The 8,486-nt window shown below is 37.8% G+C and overlaps 1 pseudogene; it reads left to right on the top strand.

The window, feature by feature from the left end:
- Nucleotides 1-6,292: 6,292 nt before the first annotated feature.
- On the top strand, nt 6,293-6,470 carry LOC117035649 (uncharacterized; annotated as a pseudogene).
- Nucleotides 6,471-8,486: the final 2,016 nt, after the last annotated feature.

Genomic DNA, 8,486 nt, shown 5'->3' with positions numbered 1-8,486 from the left:
TAGCAGATAATATAGGTATAATAGTAACAGCAGTCTGAATAATAAGTTTTTGGATATGTCCCTTTGAGCAAGGGAAACAAAAGAAAAATAAACAAATTGAACTTAATCATACTAAAAAGCTTCTGCACAGCAAAGAAAACTATTAACAAAAGGACAAGCTACTGAATGGGAGAATATATTCACAAATGATCTATCTGACCAGGGGTTGATATCCAAAATATATGAAAAGCTCATATATAACTCAATAACAACAACAACAACAAAAAATCCAATCAAAAAATTGGATTGGTAGAGGACATGAAAACAGAAAGAAAACATAGAGATGTTTTCTCCAAAGAAAACAGAGAAACATAGAGATGGCCACCATCCATATGAAAATATACTCAAGATCTGTAATCATCAGGGAAATGCAAATCAAAACCACAATGAGATACCACTTCATACCAGTCAGAATGGCTATTATCACAAGCCAACAAATAACATGTGTTGGCAAGGATGCGAAATAAGGGAACCCTGTGCACTGTTGGTAGGACTGCAGATTGGTACAGCCATTATGGGAAACAGTATGGAGATTCCTCAAAAAACTAAAAATAGATATACCATACACCCCAGCAAGTCCACTTCTGAGTACTTCTCCAAAGGAAACAAAAACACTAATTTATAAAGATATATGCTCCCCTATATTCATTGCATTATTTATAATAGCCAAGATACGGAAGCAACCTAGGTGTCCATCGATAGATGAATAAAGAAGATGTGTATATATAGATACAATGGAATATCGTGCAACAATAAAAAAGAATGAAATCTTGCCATTTGTGACAACATAGATGGATCTAGTGGGAATTATTCTAAATGAAATAAGTCAGGGAGAGAAAGACAAATACCACATAGTTTGGAGAAGTACTCAGAAGTGTACTTTGGTCACTACAGATCTGGAAGATTTTATCTAGTGGCACGTCTAAGTCAGATTCAATGGCCTAATCATCTGGGGCCAACTTCGGTAATAACCTTGGCTCTTTGTGTTCTTGCACCATCCTCCTCCTTTTCTTTAACGACTTCCTTTTGACCTAGGAAGCAGTGCCCTTTCCTTATTGACCTAGAAAGTTTATCTTTTCATGCTATTTACCTCAAGTCATGGTCTGATCAGTGAATGAATTCATCTTCAAAGTTGAATGGAAATCAAAATGAGCAGAGGGGAAAATTCAGAATGTATACACTTTACCCTTACACTTTTATTTGAGACTTTGTATTATGTACTACTGCATAACAACTTGCCACAAATTTAATGGCTAAACATAATTTATTATCTTACGGTTTTTGTGGGACAGGAATCTGGGCACAAATCAACTGGGTCCTCTGCTTTAGGGTTTCTCACAAACCTGGCAATCCAGTTGTTAACCAGGGTTGTGGTCTCATCTGAAGTTTTGACTGGGAGTCAGTTCTTAGCTCACTTATGTGGTCGCTGACAGGATTCAGTTCCCTTTGGGCTGTTGGGTTGAGGGCCTCAGTTTCTAGCTGCTACTAGCTAGCATTCGTCCTTGCCGTGCAGGCCTCCTTAACATGGCAACTCACTTCGTCAAAGCCAACAAGAGAAAGCATATGGTACTAAGATGGAAGTTACACTGTTATATAACCCAATGACAGAATCACCTTTGCCATACTCTGTTGGTTAAAAACAAGTTTCTGTGCCAGCTCACACTTACACAAAGGCTTGTACCTGAAGGCAGGGGTCACTGGGAGGTCACCTTAGAAGCTACACCTATTGCAGCATCAACATGGGGATAAAACAAACATTAAAGACTCCCATGTCCACTAGCAGCTTACGGAAGATTTGTCCATGGGTACAGTGGCTGTTTTCACACAGAATGACATCTGTTTCTGTAGAGGCAGCAAACACAGTCTGGCACAGTCTGGACTTGACTCAACAGCACAAGCTTTTATCTGTTTGGACAGCATTAGAGAGCTGGCTGCTGGCAGGCCAGTCTTCCTAAATTGACCTGGCTGAGGCAAAAATTCGATTTCAGGGAGCATCTTTCCACATAATAGCCTTTTAGCTATTATGTGCAAGGGTAACCATGGACTTGTAATTTATTCCTCCCTCCTCAGGGGTATCCCTGAAGAAGTTTGACCCTGACCAGAATTCTTTGCAAATATTGACTGATTGAATATACCAGGGAAAAGATAAATGAGGGTCCTTAAAGGGTTAGTGATGTACTGATTACTGGTTTAGAAATGACTTTAGCCTTATATCCTGGCCCATCTAGATTGTTTATATTAAATTATCCTGCTGACATTGTGCTGATGCACAGAAATCATACACAAGGCCATGTGTCTGGAACGCCAGAACTCAGCACCTTCCCTGGGTAACTTGTCACATTGCGTACTCAGTTCTTGACAAACTCCACAACCAAACTACATCCTGGGGTGGGAAAGAACACTCAGGAAGCTGTATGTGCAGCTTTGGAGCCTCCCAGGTGCTATGTATACTGTTGCTCCTGTCTGGTATCCATTGATCATCATGCATTAAGCCTGGTGCTGGGTGCATCAGAACCATCTTTCTGAAGCGGTAGGAATGATCAAGTGAAGGCAACTGTACAAACTAGCTAAATGACCCTTGGAGCAATGTCTCTACTTTTATTTTAAACTGTTTAATTGATACATAATTGACATGCAAGAAACTGTACATATTTTAAGTTTTGCTAGATGTATATGCTCCAGAAAACAGTACCACATTCAAGACAATGGATACATCTAATTGGACACGGCTAACCCAAACCATGATAATACTATGATTTAGGGTGCTCCCCAAATTTGGAATTATTATGTCATATTGCTACCTAGGAGTCAAGAAAATATTCAGGAGACAGTAAACTCAGTTACTATGAAGGGGGTTAAATGGTGGCAGAAATGTTCATAGTATCCAAGAGAAAGGCAAGACTACAGGGGGGAAATATAAAGAAGGAAAGAAGTACTAGTTGACTTAGTGTGTTTCATTGCTATTGAAAAACAGGATGAAAAGGGAAGAAATGGATAGGATCATTAGTAGGATGTTGGTGGCATAATCTTGTGTCTTGAGAGATGGAAAACCAACTTCCTCTCTGACCATGACACCTACCACCCTTCACATTCCCTGCATAACACCTAACATGGCTGAGCACAAATCCAATGACTATAATGGTAATGAATTGGAATGGAAGACAAGAGTAAAGAGTGGCTGAATTCATTCCCTAGTATTTTAAAATAAATTAAGGGCGTGGAATCTGTTCACCCACACCTCAGAAGAATCCAAGGAGCTAGAAAATGGTGTGGGTGGCATAGCCTCTGGGCAACAACTAAAATATCTGGAATCATTAGCTCTTGGTGCCCAGGGTACCATCATCGCCATGAGGGGTACCTGAGAGGCTGAAAGGTGAAACTCGGAAGGTATCAAGATGCTGTGATATATAACACCTGTATAAAATTTAAACCCTAATTTGGAAAACATGACGAGAGCAAGTGTTCTCTGGTTGTATCTCCTTGACTGAAATGCATCATTGGGATGGATGCCATGTGTGGATGGAGGACGATGGCCCTACATTCTAAAATTGTATGCATTCCATGTCCACCCTCCATCTGGTTCCAACTCAAGTGCTAAAGAGAATCTTTGCAATGCCCAAGCCCTCCTCTGGAGAAAATATTACACAATATAGAATTCTAGGAGCACAAGAGAAGATTAATGCTTCAGTTAGCATTAATGGTTGAAGTAGGGGTATTGATCTCTATTTATTTTCTGTAGAACAGCCCTTCCAAGACAAAAGACAAAGCAGATGATTTACAGATACTGATAGTAGACTCCTGGGAGTTCATTGGGTAGATCTACCGGGAGCCTCAGATGCACAGTAGGTATGATTTGAAAAAGAAAACAAAAAACAGAAAAACAAAAAAAAACTGCACCTAAGGGCAATGAGCCAAAGGAGATTAGCTCATGCTTTCTTTTCTCATCCTGTTTCAGAAGCCAGTCAAGAAGAGCTTGTGTTCATGTGGAAGGAAGTACCTCCAGATTATGTTAACAGTGCTTACACGAGGACATTAAAATTTTTACCAGTATACTGTCACAACCAACTGTGACTGCATTTGGTCTTAATAACGGTTAGGAGTAAGTTGGTAATATCAGTGACATGTAATTGCCTCCTAGGAGGAAAAAGCAAAGGGGGATTCAGACACTGGTATCATCCATCTTCCAAAAGAGCATGGCAGATGAACCCCCATTAAAATTCAAGACCTGCCCCAGTCTCTGAAAATTTGGGAAATTACATGAGCTAGAACCACAAGAGGCCGTCCTCCCAGTGTGAGAAATAATTTATGGTCTGATCTTGACCTCGCCACTAAAACAGCTCAAAGACTGGAGGAACTGTTTGAGTTATGGCAAAATCACATCTCCCATTTGGGGATATTGTTAGTCCTATTCACAGAGTCACCAGAAAGAAACTTGAGACCAAATTATGGCCTGACAGAAACAAGCAAATAAAAGATTTATAAAGGGCTGTCAATCAGGCAGTGCCTCTTGAGCCTATGACCCCAGTGCACAAATGACTGTAGAAGTGTCAGCAACGAGAACACACACAGACTAGAGCCTTTGGCAGAAATCGATACAGCTACTCAGTGGAGACAGCAGGGATTTGGGACTTGAAAGTGGTCTGATGCAGCTGCTCAATACAGCCTTTTAGAAATATAACTGTAAGCTTGTTGTTGGGTATGTGTAGAAATTGCTCCTACCATAGGAAAAACTTCAGACAATCCTGAAACCGGTAATAGCCATTATGACTTGGGTGACTGAATCAGAGAAACATTCAAATGGAGGATGCATCACAGTAGAGCTCGCTGATAAACGGAAATGGTGTACTCAAGAGTACACTTTAGCTGAGGGGTCAAAAGAGATTCACTGCATTTATGCAGATTTCTTCACTGCACTTGAGGCCAATGGTAAAACCCCCCAAGGTCCTCTCTGCCATGACTGCTGAATTGTCTGAACCCTAAAATTCACCCCTACCAGGCAAAATGGCTGAAAAGTTGACTGATTGCATTTCCTAAACTGAAAGTCACGAAGCTGTTTGGAAATCGGTTCTTACATGTTCTACAGATGGTAAATTCTGGGTGGGCAGAGGGAAAATGCTGAAAAGGCATCTTAAGAAGCTTTGCGTTATACTGAAAAAGATTTGCTAACCCAAGTGCAGACACTAGAGGGAGCTATTTTTCAGGAGACTGGCCATGGCTGGCAATCAATTTAGAGACATGGTAAAGCAATCTGACAATAGTCTGTATTAAACTCATCAAACATCAATCTTGGCAGCAACTCTGGGAAAGAGCTTCTGCCCTTACTCAGGGGACATTTTAATAATAATGAAATCAGATGTATTTAAGAGACCATGGTGCTGGTTGCAAAATGTCACTAACACTATGCAGTCCTGTAAGGTACATATGTACAAGCTACATATGGCGATTGAGCACTTGAAATGTGGCTAGTCCAAATAAGATGTGTCGTATGTGTAAAATACGTACGGGATTTCAAAGACAGTACAAAAATATAAAATACTTCATTAATAATTTTTTATTGATTGTATGCTGAATCAATATTATTTTGGGTCTATTTGGATAAATACAATATATTATTAAAATTCATTACAACTATTTCTTTTACCCTTTTAGTGTACCCCCAGAAAAATTTAAATTATATATGTGATGTGCATTTTATTTCTCCTGAACAGTACTCTTCCAGATTGCTTACTGTAAATAACAGTAATTAATGGACATCAACCGGGCTGAGTAGGCACACATGTAGCTACAATAGAGTCACAAGAAGATCAAGATATATAAGCTGATAGACCCCTGGATTTGGCTACTTCCCTGTACCAACTCGGTCTACCTATGCCCAGCTCTTATCATTATAAAACCAAAACATTCCCTAATATTGAAAAAGCGACTTGGAGAGGTATATCAGGGCCTGCTAGTTGGTGACATGGAATATACATTGTGCCTGCCTTGTCTCCTTTGTTAATTGTGAATACATCTTCACAGTAGGGAAGACATATTTCCAATGAATCCAGTTGACAATTTTGGCTTTGTGTTTGCACAAGTGTTGAAACAATCGTTGTTGTTTTTACCATGCTTTTTCAATAAGATCTGCAAGACATTGCTGATATGTTAGGTATTGGAAGACAGCCTTATTAGGCCACCTGAAATCTGTTCCTCTTCTGCAGTATTTGAACTGTCTACAGCACCGTGAAATGGGTCTATAAAAAAGACCAATCTAAGCTTTGCACAGTGGCGGTATAGTAGCCAATGAGGTTTATCCGAGGTGCGATTATTGCTAATTGAAAAAAGACCAATCTTAAATTCATGTGGTTTGTCTGCAGTCACCTCCCAACACATGACCTAAAATTGCCTACATGACCTCTGGTCAAAACAATTTTTTAAAATATGGTCATGTATTAAAATTTATTAAACAATAGGAATTTTAAAAAGTAGGATAGAAAGTCGATGAAATTATTGTAAAAACTAGGATTTCTCGATAAGTTTCTTCAGGAAGGTAAGGAGGGAATAACCTTGTCTGCTTAGAAAAATGCAGGCTTTACTCTCACTTGCATGGTAGGAAAAATAGACATTTGAAAAAAATAAAATACAAAAAAATTATTTTTTAAGAAGATAGGCAAGATAAACTAGATGAAGAGTGATATAGTTTAGGAGAAACTTTAGATCTTAAAAAAGAATATAGATGAGTAGACAAGGAAAAAGATACAATTGGGTCCATATGCTCATAAAAATATGTATCATAAAAGTGGGGCAGGTCCCATAGTATCTAAATTTTAAAAAATCATGTGGACACAACTAAGATCTAAGAGAAAAGGAGGCTGTCTCCAATATCAAATGGATCAACACCTCCTTCATTAAGGGGCCAGAACCCAAGAAGCCACAGAAAGGAAGTCTCTTAACTATAAAATGAGAATCTCAAAATACTGGGAAGGTTTTAACAAGTACTTGTAGAAAATTTAGACAGATGTGAGAGAAAGATTCATGTTCAAATGTTAGGGAAATTTAGAGCAAACAAAACTCAAGGAACTACCGAACAGATAAGCAACTTTTTTTTTTAAATTTATTGGGGTGACAATTGTTAGTAAAATTACATAGATTTCAGGTGTACAATTCTGTATTACATCATCTATAAATTCCATTGTGTGTTCACCCAGAGTCAGTTCTCCTTCCATCACCCTGTATTTGATCCCCCTTACCCTCATCTCCCACCTCCAACCCCCTTACCCTCTGGTAACCACTAAACTATTGTCTGTGTCTATGAGTTTTTGTTTCTCATTTAGCAACTAGATTTTTAAGGTGACCTGTTCTCAGGGCATTTTTAAATTATAATTTATAAGATTCTCATGGCAAAAAAAGTTTAGGGTTTCATCACTAGAAAGTAAGGCATATAATAGAAGTGACTGCCCTTATAATAATAAATCCCTGACTGGAAACAAATCTGAGCACAGGTAAGTCATTTTTATCTCTCAAGTTGAAGCAAGGGTGTTGGGATTATAATTAAGAGAATTATTGCACCGCTTATCTATTCCAGGGCTTGTCCCCAGAATTCTCCTGTTTAGAAAGTATTCAGATTAACGCACTCTGCAATAATTACATTAATACAATCCCTGGTTCAATTAAATATACAAATTCTTAAATATCTATAATCAATATTTATCTGTTAAGTATTTATCATTAAATACTTTGGTTCTCTAAGTGAAGAAACCTATTTGTCTATAATATTAAAATAACTTTTTTGCTTTTTCTTTCCCACTCCCAGTGGCTTTCTATATTGAATTTATCCTACACGCTAAACACTAATTGGTCTACTCATAACCATTTTGGTTGTGTATTTTTCTCTTCCATTTATAAGCACATTACATGATGCTAGCACCCTACCAAAACATTTTAAAAATTTACAATTCTAACAGACTTCAGAAAATTTTCCTCATGTATATAAAAGTGAAATTCCTTAACAGGATTTTTGAAAGAGAATGTAAAACTATATAAAATTAGAATATATCATGACAATAGGGTTTTAGTTCAGGAATGTAAGCCCTGTTAATATGTATGATAAAAATATGAGCCAACTATGAATAAAAGAGAATTTCCTCAAGCTGCTAAAGGACATCTATGAAAAATCTCCAGATGACATATACTCAGAAGTGGAATACTAAATGTATTTTCCTTAAGCGCAGTGACAAGAACTTCTTTTTCACAACTTCTATTCAACACTATATAGGTCTTAGCCAATGCAATAAAGAAAAAGAACACAGAGAATGAAAAAAAGAAGTAACTCTCTAACTTACTGCTTCTTCTCAAGGTACTTCAAATTTATAATAAAAATTTCACGGCAAAAGAGGTTATGATTTTCATCATTAGAAAGAGAAACAAAGATATGATTGTGTATAGAAAATATCATAAAGAAGTCATTT

The sequence above is a fragment of the Rhinolophus ferrumequinum genome, chromosome 15 (assembly GCF_004115265.2).
Source record: "Rhinolophus ferrumequinum isolate MPI-CBG mRhiFer1 chromosome 15, mRhiFer1_v1.p, whole genome shotgun sequence".
Taxonomy (NCBI): Eukaryota; Metazoa; Chordata; class Mammalia; order Chiroptera; family Rhinolophidae; genus Rhinolophus; species Rhinolophus ferrumequinum.
This window is presented reverse-complemented; position numbering and strand designations above follow the sequence as displayed.